Source organism: Miscanthus floridulus, chromosome 8 (genome assembly GCF_019320115.1).
Source record: "Miscanthus floridulus cultivar M001 chromosome 8, ASM1932011v1, whole genome shotgun sequence".
Taxonomy (NCBI): domain Eukaryota; kingdom Viridiplantae; phylum Streptophyta; class Magnoliopsida; order Poales; family Poaceae; genus Miscanthus; species Miscanthus floridulus.
This window is the reverse complement of record NC_089587.1, coordinates 138,350,312-138,364,203: the sequence shown is the minus strand read 5'-3', so window position 1 is coordinate 138,364,203 and position 13,892 is coordinate 138,350,312.

The window sequence follows — 13,892 nt, the reverse complement described above, 5'->3', positions numbered from 1 at the left end:
TGAAGGAGAAACATACCTATATCATATATATTGTTAAGTTAAACAATGTTCCTAGTGAAAGTGGTGATACTTCTCAAGCTAATGACCCCCATAAGATAACTTTTGAGATCATGGAGGTATTATTATTATTATTTATATAATATACTTTTAATATACTTGGACCTTCATGTGCCCTTTTTTGTTTTTTTATTTTACTTGGACCTTCATGTGTCCAACTTTTTTTATAACTCCATGTCTCTCTTCACAAAATGGCAAAAAGCGGTATTTATGAAGGAGATAGTTCAAATCTTTGAAGTGCCACTAGTTCATAAGGTCACAAAAATTATCTAAACTCAACATGACAACAGGTTGCATAAGAAGAGATTCATATTTAAGCATTTGTTTTAGAGATGAGGATGTAAAGACAGAACAAGATCATTCAATTTTAACATCTCAATCTACACTCTTCCTATTGTTGGACTAAGTCATGACAAGATAGAAGAACATATGCAAAATCATTTTAGGCACACTTCTACTGCTCAAGGTGACAAGAGTTTAAAAGAGTTGGCTATGATTATGAATAGAAAGAAGACATGATTGAAAAGCTAAGCTAGAACATTGTTTTAGCAAAACTAAACAAGTGAATCACATCAACTTCTTCATTTTCATGCTTATCGGGTCAAAGGTAATGATTTAAACAATAACCACATACCTTAGAGATGTTACCTTTGTTGCTTTGAAGCATGATGGCTCATGATGATGACTTTGAATGCACCATCACATTTGCTTTCAAACTTTCCATGCCCGATTAGCCTCACTCTTGAATTGTACATTTGTACCTTGTCTTGACTTGAATTCCTGCTTGATGTCACTTATGATGCTTGCTCAAAGTCTTGATTCATGATTTTGATATCTACAACAAAGTCTAGTGCAAGGTGATACTACAAACCCGACCGATGTGTGAGTACATTGGCCGGTGAAACAATCATGCTCAATCTTCAGTGGGTTCGCTCTATTTTATTTGAAGGGAAAATCATAATTTAAAAAGGTAAACTATTTTTATTTACTACTACTACTACTACTTATGATGATGAGATGATAGAAACTAAACAAAGTTTAATGAATTGAAAATGGCAAGCTAACAGGTTATCTCCCGGCAGTGCTTTATTTTAAGTCATAAGCTCGACCTTTGTAGTTTCAACTGCAAGAACTTGCACCAAGTTAACTATGAGCTTTGGAATAGTTATGGTAAACAAAAGCATCCACAACCATCATCTTGAGGATTTGATAAAAGAGAAGCATAGGATGGGTGTAACTCTCATAGGTGTAGGTAGCGCAAGGAAAGATTGACTTTGGAGATTTCTCATGGAAGCGTAGATCTTGTGGCTCTTCTAGAATGTAGCTTTGATGTTCGTCCACATGATCCTCCTTTTTGGACTCCAAAGTTGATCCCTCGAGAATGTCCATAGAACAAATGTATTCATCCATCATCTCTTGTCTATGACATTCTACGAGTGGATTTTCATCCTTGTCCTCCATTAGGATGGGAATCTTTGCCTCAGACAATTTGTGCTCTCATTTGACGTCAACCAAAAGGTTTGGAGTGCTTCCTTGGTTTGGATTATCATCAAAGAAACAAGGAGGGACATAGGGGAGATCAAAGTCTGAGGCGGAAGATAGTTTTGATTCAAGGGGCTCTTGGACAACCAAATCATGAGATGAATAGAGAAGATGATGATTTGGGGCCAAGGATGCCAAAGATCTCTATTGGATTGGATGATTTAGGGTGGTTCCAATATTAGGGATGAGCTCCTCCTTGAATTCAAAGGCAAACTCTAAAGGTTGAATTTCTTCTTCCTTTGGTGTCCCTAGGAATAGTTTAGGAATTGGGTCGGCATCTAAAGCTTTAGATAGAATTGGCAATGACTTAGCTATCGAAACTTCTTCTTGCTTAGGGGTTGGAATGTCCTTTTCTTTAGGGAATCATCATGGACATTGGTGTAGGGAGAGTTTTCAAGGATTGTGTCAAGGATAGCTCTCCCCTCACTATCAGAAAGATGTAAGAAGGCTCCTCCTAAAGCGATGTCAAGGAATTGTGTAGATTCCTCACTAAGACCTAGATAGAAGTGTTGTAGAAGGATAGCACTAGGTATACCAAGATCAGGGCCAGATGAATAGAGATCCATCAGGCATGCCCATGCAACACCTAGGGATTCCTTCTCTTCTTGCTTGAAGGTTAGGACCTCTCTTCGAAGGCGACCAACTCGGGGGACGGGGAAGAAGGTCAAACAAAACTTGGCTCGAAGAACTTCCCACTTCCTTGTGCACTCTCTCTGGTTTGAGTATACCATAGTTTGGCTAATCCCATCAAAGAGAACATAAATAGCTTCCACTTAAGGGTTTCATGTGACATGCCCAAAATGTGAAGGCATGAACACACTTGCTCGAACTCTCGTAGATGAGCATATGGGTTGTCATCTTTTTCCCTAGAAAAAGATAGCTCCTAAACTTTAGTTATGAAACAAGGGTGAATTTCATAACTATGGGTGAGGATAGGTTTTGATGAAGGAAGTGGCTCCAAACTAGCACCCTTTGGAGCAGTGAATTGAATGATAGGAATGTAATCCATGGTATAAAAGCTAAACAAGGAAAACTACTTGGATGACTCGGTTCTAAACTAGAACAGCTACCGTTCCCCGGCAATGGCGCCAGAAAGCTTGTTGACACTAGATATGACAAACAGATAAATCCGCAAGCGCACGAATGTCAATGTAGCTTGCACCCAGGAGTATTCCAAGGTATCATATTCCACAGGGAACATGAAGTGAACTAGACTAAGAACTAAGTTTATCCAAGGAATAGAACAAGGGCAAAATGGGTAGAGAGAATATATGTGGTTTCTCTAAACTAAGGCAAGACTAAGGAATACTATATCACGGTAGTTTACTTCAGGGCGTACCTACCCTAACCTCACCCAAAGGGTTGATTAGGCACAATAGCACCACGAGCCCTACGATCTAATAACTAGACCTATCGTGGTGGAATATAAAGGATGGACAGGGCTGTCACCACCTGCCACCTACCACATTCTATCCGGAGGCCTAGTCGTAAACACAGGTAAGCTATAGCCTAAGCACCACACTTAATCTATAGACTCACTACTCTAATCCTATACATGATGAAATGAGACTAGGGCACTCTAACCAAGCGGTGAAACCAGTAAACATAATAATATAAATAATACTTAAGTAATGCAAATGAGTAGAGTTACCACAAAGAAGATGTTGGACTTCACTCGAAGAAGAGCTTCATCCACCGAAGCACTAGTGGAGAGGATTCTGACAAGCCCAACCCTTCTCCAAGCTTCTCCTCACTCTCTCCCTATCTTGTACTTCTAAGTAGTAGAGCTATAGAGCTTTGCCTAGCTACTACTCATCACTTGGAGTGATGGAATGAGATGGTGCTAATTACAAATGGCGCCTCACACCACTATTTATAGTTCTCCAAGGTCGGTTGCTATAGGGGGGTACTTATAGATTTCAAGTAAGGTGGTGGAGGTAACTTGGGTGCCAGGCGACATGGTAGGGGCGTCGGCCGTCGTTGGATTGCACCATTTTTCGATCGTAGGGCCTTGGTTGTCTCCCAAAGGCGGTTACTAAGACAACACATGTCAAAATTCAGACGGAAAGTCAATTGGTGAAGCTCCAAGTCTATGACAATGGCCCATGGATCCATGGCCTCTCAATCTTGACCATTGATCGAACCAACTTGGATCAACGCTTCCTATTGGTTGAGGAGGAGCTCCCATGGATCATTGACATAGCAAAGTGCCAAGGTGGCACAGGTGGGGGTCAGGTGGTGCCCAAGTGGGGCTAGGCAGCGCCTGCCTATGGGCGCAAGTGGCCCTGCCACGTCCACTTGCTCCTATGGTCCATGTTTGTCACCATTTTGGACTATTTTTTGCCATATTTCTTGCATACAAATAATTCTACAAGCACAAGTGGAACTAGGTGAAATTTAAACATTATTCTTCACATGTGATGATGATTTTCCATTCTTTTGGGTGAAATGTTGTTGGTCAAAATAGGTTTTAGTGACCATCAACAAGTACCTCCTCCCTCTTCCCCGTGATGAATCCATATGGTGTATGTGGGTGACATTTTGTATATAAGTCATCCTTCACCTCCTACCAAGTTTTATCCACCTTGTTAAGACATTGTGTACACGGGCAAAGGATCTTTTGCCCTAGGTATCTTTGTTCAACTGTATCCATAAACTCTTCAACTCCTACAATGAATGTCAGCGAGAATGGTCTCCCATTATGAATCCCGGATCTATCCATCTGTTGCAGAAAAAGTATGCAAAGTTCGTTAGAGTTTAGACCATTGGGTGGACAATGGCAAAACTAGCATTAGAACAAAGAATACAGTGTTCAAGAGCACTAATCTATGCATTTGTTCATATCATACTATGAGATAGTCTGGTTTTCTATTTTTGTGTGACAAGCATTGATTTCAATTATAATTCATATAGAATAGCCTTTCTTTATGTGTACTTAACTTTATCGTGTATAGAAAATGTAGTCCTATAATCACAGAAGAAGGTACCCATACCTATGTTCTATGAACTGGCATGGCTTGGCTGTAAGCTACCTCTGCCATGGCACACACCTGATCACGTGGATGCCAATGCCGCCATGCTCCATCGGGAGAGCCCCACCCCGCCACCAAAAGGACGCCTGAGCCACCACAGTAGACCGGGGATCCTCCGCCTCTGCCACCACCGCTGCAAGTCCAGTGGGCACAGATTTATTTCCACTTGCAGGGGATATCCAATTTAGGTCAACCTATAGGGCATCCACAGAGCTAATAGGATACTATAGTGACTCCAAAGATATGTCAGCACAGCCAGGCATCTAGCGCAATGGTAAAGATGCTCCATTTCTTGCTCTAGATCTCAAGTTCGACTACCAGGTATTAGACCTTTTTTTAGAAATTAAACCCCGATGGCACACATGGTACAAGTGACACACAAACCATTGGGTCCCATAGGTCGGATGGAGATGGAGAAATGTCCCATAGGTACATGTGACACGTAAGCCGTCAGGTCCCACAGGTGGGATGCAGAAGGACTGAGTGGAGACTTTTATGATGAATTGCAAGCATCAAGTGACACGCAAGCCATTGGGTCCCACTAGTCAGATGGAGATGGAGAATGGTCCCACAGGTACACGTGACACATAATGTGACACGCAAGCCATCGGGTCTCACAGGTGGGATGTAGAAGGACCGAGCAGAGACTTTTATGATGAATTGCAAGCATTAAGTGACATGCAAGCTGTCAGGTCCCATAGGTCAGATGGAGATGGGCTGTCGGGTCCCATAGGTTGGAGGGAGATGGAGAATGATCCCATAGGTGCACATGACACGTAAAGCGACACGCAAGCCGTCGGGTCCCACAGGTCAGATGGAGATGGAGAACGGTCCCACAGGTACATGTGACACATAAGCTATCAAGTCCCATAGGTTAAATGCTGAAGGGTCCTGCAAGTACATGTAGGATGGAGAAAGGACCAAGCAAAGATTTTTTATGATGAATTGCAAGGGTCATGGATGAGTAACTATAGATCCCATAGGTACACGTCGGATGGAGAAGGGTCGAGCGGAGACTTTTATGATGAATTGCAAGCATCACAGATGTGACAGAACCACCTAATTTATACAAGATCAAGTACGGCTGTCCCCGCTTAACACATTGACACGCGCATACTCTCACTTATATAAACCTGGTAGTCCGCCGAGTGTCACGTAGGACCTCGGTAAATCAACATCACAACCAAGATCACGTGATTAAGCAAATACACATCACATACACAGAGTTGCAGCGGAAATAACATTACAAATAGGTTCATAAATAAAAATACAAGTTTGGATTTCAAAACCGATTAGTGAAAACAACATTGCTTTCGAAGGATTTCATTAATATGAGTTCCAAATACATTGCTAGCATAAGTGACATCCTCAGACAAAAGCATTTAGATGAGAAGTGAATATAGAGTCACCGAGCCCACCGGTGGTTAGCCACCATCCTCAGTAGGTCAAAACCTTACCTGCAACATGGTGGGATAAACCTTGAGTACTCGAATGTACTCAGCTAGACTTATCCGTCATAAACCAGAAATAAAATTGACTCCAAGGAGTATGCAAGGCTTTACAAGTGGAGGTAGCTTGACAACATTTTGCATAAAAAGCGACTAACTCAATTATTCCATTATAATTCTATCATCAAGTTAATTAGAACTATCCATCTCTAGATTAGCAACTATCCTGTGCCAAATATGTGGCATATCTTTTTAGAGCATACAATAGTAACCATAGCAGGTATAGTAATTCCATATTTATCTGAACCATCACATTCCATAATCCAATTACTATGATGTTGGGACTAGCTAGGTTTCTCACTATCCGGGAGAGACGGCGATTCAAATCGATTTCAACCAGCTGGGAATTTATTCCTAACACAAACCCAGGTCTACCAACCACGATAGCCTTAGGTCACCTTTGGTACAACTCAGGTACACATTTCGTGGGTCCGTAACATGCCGCACAATCTGGAACACCAGATGCCAGGACGTTCAGGCCTAGCTTGCCCTTGGGCTCAGTCTGATCGTTCCCCAGAAGGAGCGCACAACAGAACGGGTCCCGGCCTGAGTTGAATTACTTGGCTTCGCGGTCGGAACGAGTTATCCGGCCAGCTAAGTGAGAGGCATGCGTTCAATCTTGTCAGAAGCGCCAACAACGGTACGGTCCTTAATCGACATAGACGGAATCACATGAGTCAACCTACACATAGACTCCGCCCGGCCTCGATTTACTTTTACCCCATGGTTCTTTTCCACGATAGCAAATATAGCCAACCGTGCTTCGGTATCCACCTATGTCTCGCAGGTGACAGGAAATCACCTGACTTCTACCGGTCTAAGTATGGCTAAGCATATATTCGATCCTAGACCTATACCGGTTAAAGGTGTAATATCTAGACAAGGAATGTATATGCATCAAGTGGTTCCATTCAACTCTTATAACCTAATGCATCAATCATAAATACTTAAGTAATCATTTGTAAAATACTGGGAGACTTAGAATGCTCCGGGGCTTGCCTGGGATCCGACACAAGTCAGTTCAGTTAGCTTGCACCGACTTGGTGACATCTCCGGTCCTAGCACTTGCTTAGTCCTTCCATCTTCAGGATAGATCCACCAAACACCATCTTCGGGTTTGACTCCACATCACATCCTTCATGTGGTTCATCTAGCGTACCTAAATGAGATGCAAGATGCATGTGTATGAATACATGGAAGTGCAATAGACAATGCATCGCATGCAGTAAGTAAGACAAGCACAAGGTTACGTTAACATGCACAAGCACTTCGCATTGCTTACTTTAAATATCACACAATTTATCATGCCATGATAGCAAAGAAGACGACAACACCAATCATGACACAAGTTTCCCAAGATTTCAGGTACTCTAACTCAACCATCATCAAAGGTATGAGCCACACTTAGCAATATACAAGCAAACAACTATAATTGGAATCTGTCAATTTCTGTACATGCAAACAGCAGCTACAAGATTTAGCTGTAACTAGAGTTACACAAATCCAAATGACTTGAAAGAAGACATTCTGGAAAGCTTATGAAGTTATATAAAATTCATATTTAATCATCTTAGCATGATTCTCAAGTTAACTAAGTCAAATATACCATTTACAGAAACTGGTCTAAACAAGACAGAGAGTAATCAATTCTATAACCCAACTTTAAACAGGCATAACTCACAAACTACTTGGCCAAATACCTCCAAATTTTAACAGAATCTAGATACATGAATTATCTACAACTTTGTTACTATCGCCAAAAACTCATTCAAATCCGAACTAGATCAAACATTAGCATCTTTCAGGTCTGCTCAGAATACAATCCAATCCTGACAGAAGACTTAAAAGTCATGTAACTCCTACACTATCAAACCTGGGATCATGAAAATTTAACACAAGCAAGATAAGATAATCATCTACAACTTGTGTATTTACCAAAACTACAGTAAACATCATTTACACCATGAAACTAGTTGCACAAGTAACACTGCACAAGCAGCCCAAACAGCAGAGGCACAACTATGGACAGAAAACTTATAGGAACTTTAGAAAAGCATAACTGGAGTTCTAGACCTCCCACAAACATGAACCATAACTTTTTGAAAATATTAGGAAGTTACCTACAACTTTCTTATTCTCATATTAAGATGATTCTACAGTTAGAAGGGTCAATTAATCCAATAATTGCACCTCTGTCCAAAACATAGACAGAAACTGACATGCCACTTTAAATAGCTATAACTGGAGTTATACATGTTCAATAAATGTGTTTCTAGATTTTTTAGAAATCTTAACAAATTCCAAACAACTTTGTTGTAAACACCTAAAGCTAATTCTACTAGTAAGAAGGCTCCACAGTAAGAACAAGGAAACCCTGTCTGGGTTTGGGCAGAAACAGCCACTGAGATTCAAGCAATTATAACTCAAGATCTACTTAACCAAAATTTATGATATTTATCTTTTTGAAAAGCTTAATAAAAGTACTAAAACTCATGTATTGTCATCAAATCATGATTCATAACTTAACTGAGCCAATTAATTCAAACATGCAGAACTGTTCAGAATAGGAGCAAATCAAAACAGGGCATTTGTTATTTTTATAACTCTTAAACTATAATTCCTAAAACCCTGAAATTTTTACCAGACAACAACAATCACCTTAGTAGCACTCCACAAAATTGTCACATTTATTTGAGCATAAAAACTACAATTATGAAAAAGACAAACATGGCAAGTATCAAGAACCTAGCTGCATAGATATATTTTTACAGCACAATATTTAAACTAAAACATGTCATATTATAGATCTAGTGCATAGAGAATTTCACAAGGATTCCAAAAAGTCCACATTTGTTATTTTATGATTTTCTACTAATTATTACGATTTTCCAAAGTTAAGCACAGAAATCTGCAAAAGCAAAGATTAATCCGAAAAAAAGAAAATACTTTTGCATTAGGAACCCTGCAGTTTCCAGAAAACAAAGTATAATCGAAAGGCCCTTAAGGATACTGTTCATATGAGTCTAGGGTTTGGCATCTGGACCCGCAAAAGAGTTTCTATTCCTCATTTTTACTCCCTCTTCTGTTCTTGAACGGAGAACAGAGCAGAGGAACCACCGGGGCCGGCCTTGGGGCGTCGAAAATCTGGCTGGCTGATGACCTGAGACGGCGGAAGAGAACCACCGGCCTTGGACGTGGCCAGCCGCGGCCATGCCCTGCCCCGGGCTCGGTCGGCAGCAGTGAGCAGCGGCCCGGCCATGAGCTCCAGGCATGCTGGCGGCCATGGCGGGTGCCTATAGTCGCAGCAGCGCAAGGGCGGAGCTGGGAACAGCGAGCAGCGCTCTGTGATGGAGGAGGTCGAGGCAGATGCGACGGCGGCGCTTGGCTTGGGCTGAGAAGGGGTGGAGCACCAGGACGCGGCGGCGGCCGAGCTTCAGCTCACGCGGCCATGGCAGAGGAGAAAGAGAAACAGAGGACGAAGAGGGAGAGTGTGGAGAGGAGGGTGCTGGTCCTGGACTTAAGCACAGCAAGGTGGCAGCGAGGGCACGACAGGTGGCAGCGAGTGCAGAGTAGGCGAGCCACGCGGCGCGAACAGCCAGCAAGGTGATGACACTGTTCAGAAATTTCAAAATCCAATTCTACCTCAAACATACCACTGAAACCCATATTTTGTGCCTCCGTAACTTCTAAACCACTTAGTTTTGGTGCAATCCGTAGTAATCAAAATTATAGAGCTACGCGACATCTACAACTTTTCTTAAAGCGTCAAAGTCTGATTCAGCCTAGTTGGAGAGATACATGGCTACGAATAGGGGTACATGAAAACTGAAATCGTGAAATTCAGGTATCCCAAACTTAGCCAATTTTTCGGACTCTGAAAACCGCAGTAGATTCAAAGTTGGAGCCTCGGTTTGACTTGCTTACAAGATGATCTAGCTCTTGGTCTAAAAACAAAGTTTGTTCTACTCCACTCAAACTTCAACTTTTATTTAGGTTCCACTGCCATGCAAACACTCTAAGCCATAGTTCAAACTAAGTCAAAGTAGCATCACGATAAAGCTTAAATTACCATTTTTGATCTATTGGAGCATTTTCTGGCCACTTGTTCAACATGAACCCTTCATAACTTTTATTCACAAGTGTAAGTAGAGTTGTTTGAGCAAGGTTGCAATGTTTGTTTGTCATTACATGTTCTTATTCACCTAATAAAGTAATTCAGGCGAGGACATAACTTATCATTTCATGTGATTTCTTGATTCCAAACTTTATGAAACTTTTCCAATCATCCATGTGGGTGGAAATTGATGTGAGGCACATGAAAGAAGCACCTTCAACCTTACTTAGGTATATATCTGAAAAGGGCCCATAAGCAAGCAAAGGTGTGTTGCCCAAGTTTAAGTTGGAGCTCGCTCTTGTAGAATTGATCTTGACACCGTCATCACCACTTAACATGTCATGTTTGAGCTCCAACCCATTGCTTAACTGGTGACAAACACCTAGGGTGTTACAGCCCTCCCCCCTTATAGGAATCTCGCCCCGAGATTTGGTGCGAAAGACTTTTAATGGGAAGAGAAGCATGTCCTCCGTTTTCAATATCAGTGATAGCTTTATGCTACTTAACTTTGGAGTATCAGAGAGGCTAATTTGATCAAGACACTTTCTGATACTTGCTCTTCGCAGTAAGTTTGGTCTGAAGAATTTCCTTCGCTGGCTTCCATGAAGCATTGTTACTTTGGGAGGAATCCAAGACATCACCATACTTTGTTCTCGAGATACGGAGAGTGATTCAAGCGTAGACTAACTACTTGTAACATCTACTTCCATAGTGAATATAGCATAGACCTTATGGACTTTGCACTAGATCATGGTCTATTGACGGATATTCCTTGCAACGGTGCTATATTTGTTCCCAAGGTTTGAAAAGCAGTTCTCTACTAAAGTGGCTTAAGCACAACTTTCCATAAAGGATGTGATCATAGATGGGGTAAACATCCTTTGAGGGTATGAGAAACTAGCTAACCAATATCCAAGCCTGGCTGTAGCGGCGCAATCACTCAGATGCCAACTGATGGAAAGCTACATAATGTTCCATGTGTGCAGTGCTCTTTCTTGATAACAACACTATATTATCTGAGTCTGTTGAGTGAATATGAATGTGATAGCTGACTCTGTCGGCTCAACGTTCTCGATGATCATTCCTTAGGGAGCCATTGGATCCAAGTTGCAACAGTGATCTGGGTTGAATCTGATGCAACCTCTTGGGTAAAAACACATATAAGGTACCAAAGGCATGTCAGCATTAGAGAACCATTGACATAGAAGGATGTTAGAGAGGCTTGGAGGACAACACAAGTTGCAAGTAATCATAAAACTAGGGACTAGTTCACTACCAAGCAGGTTGAGTACAATTTGCCTTCGTGGTGCAGTCGCACAGCAAGTTGGGTTGACTTGTATCGTAGCAAAACTAGCCTTCTTAAACTATATTTGATGTCGAGGCTTCCATTCTTAGGCCAATCAATATCTCAAACACCATAATCCAAAAATCTATGGTTTGACAACTTTCCAATTACTTTCGAATTGCAAGGGCACAATTTGGCTTCTAGAACACCTTGACTGCTCACGCATTGCTGACCTAAGAGGGAAAAAGCAAGGCACATAGGGGTGCAATTAGTCTTCTCAAGGGTAAGGAGGGTTGTCTAACAGCAATACACCTACAAGTTGTAATTTCTTGGCATGAATGACAAACACAACCGTCTAATGCAAATGATGATCGCAGTCACAGCGAAATTGCAGATTCTGTACCCTTTTGTTTTCTATTAATATCTCACAAACTACTGCTCCAATATGCACAAATTTTGGTGGGCATGTAGATCCATGGTTCTTCTAACTACTCACCAAAATTTAACTCAATTGGACACCGTTTGACTATCCAAACAATTCATCTACCAAAATTGCTCTGTTCTGAAATGACAACAACCGAGCCGACAAGATATCTCTCAAATCCGATGTTTTACTCAACCAATACTCAAACCAACTTAGGACATTGAAGGGTCCTAAGCAAAGAATGAGATCACCAAGTTTGGGGTCAATCCAACTTCGTTTGAGTCACTAATCGCCTGGCTTGAAGATAACCGGTTTAGTGCCACAAAATCTAGGACAGATTTCTCGTTCTTCCTTTATAACCATGCGGTAGCTTTCTCGCTGAGGATGGAGGCTAGGGTTTTCCTTACATGCCTCTTAGGAAACAACCTCAACCGTTGATTTAGACACCAACTCGACGATGCACAAACATTGGACTTGTGGGTTATTTTCACAGGGCACAAAGCATTACTCCACATGGCGGGCATCCCTATATAGATAAGGAACCGTTTCTGAATATTCTCTGGCACCTCGTCCAATAGAGCCTTGAACAAATCCGTTTGTGGTACCTAGGGGCACAATGATGCTGATCGAAACTAGGGATATGCTTTCTCTAGTTCTTTACTTAGCTGATACAACATCTTGCACTATATACGTGATTGTCCAAGATGGAATTGACTTGATAGCACATTTGGAGAAGAAGTAGCACTTGCATTGTAGGGCCAGGTTTGCTGTTTCCTTGATCAACATCGTTCTGTGAGATCTGGTCTTCATAGTTACCAACTAGTCGTTACCTAACTAAAGACTAACTTTCCCACTAGGTAACTAATCAGTTGTCCCTCAACACTAAAAAGGTTCCAAATCTTCACTCTTAATAATAAAAATTGTGGTCGAAGCATACAGATGGTCGCCATTGAAGTCAGCAGAAAGGGGTCACACCAAAGAAGGTCGGTTCGTCTACGTGATCCTTATGCACCTAAAGATTGAGAACTTGGATAGGAACTCATATATACCAGGTGACCTATTACAAGCACATAATATCTTGGTCCCTTTATCATCCGACTAATAACTTGTTCAACCTTAAGTGTGGTGCACCTTTCTGATTCAATGAAAATGACATAAGTTGCTCACTAGATGACCGATGTCATTACTAGGATAGTCACGTCAAGTAGAGTCACTTGTCTACCACCTCTTGCAGTCTGTTTATGTTCCTGTTAGTGACCTGTTCTTCAAAGGTTAACCGTTGGATGACTTCAAAAGGGAGTCCTATTGCATCTAGTTCGACATATAGATCTCTTGACATGATAAGGAGAGATAACCAAGGAAGAGCTCACGTGAAAATAACACATCGGTGCAGTTTTGCAATGGATCATGACTAGAAACCTCGATACCAGCACGTGCCGAGCAGCACAACCTTGTGTGCGCGCCCACAGGAGGCTTTCGGTTTTGTCACGGCACCGTAGATCACTAATCGTGGCACCATTACTGAACATACAACCCACAAGAAATCTCACGTGGCACAAATTGGGTTGCATAGGAGCAAGCACTATGCAAAGGAGGGATAGCAACAAAGGTAGTCATAAGGTTAGGAGTCAACAAGCAGGGGATCCGAAGATCAAAACACAACGCAAGAGAATCATAGCTTAATTGCCAAAGACAACTGAGCAGGGGACTTCTTGTCTGAATTTCCATATACGTCTTGTGTCCACCCAAGTGATTATCAGATAAAGATTAACATGAGATTTGGTCTTGTCGAGTAGCAACATGAGATCAAGACTGATAAATATTCAGAGACTTGAAAGGGTTGGAGACAAAACAAACGAGATTCAAGGGACAGAGCCATTGCACTGACTAGGGATTAGTTGATAAAGCAATGATAGGATCTATGAGGAAA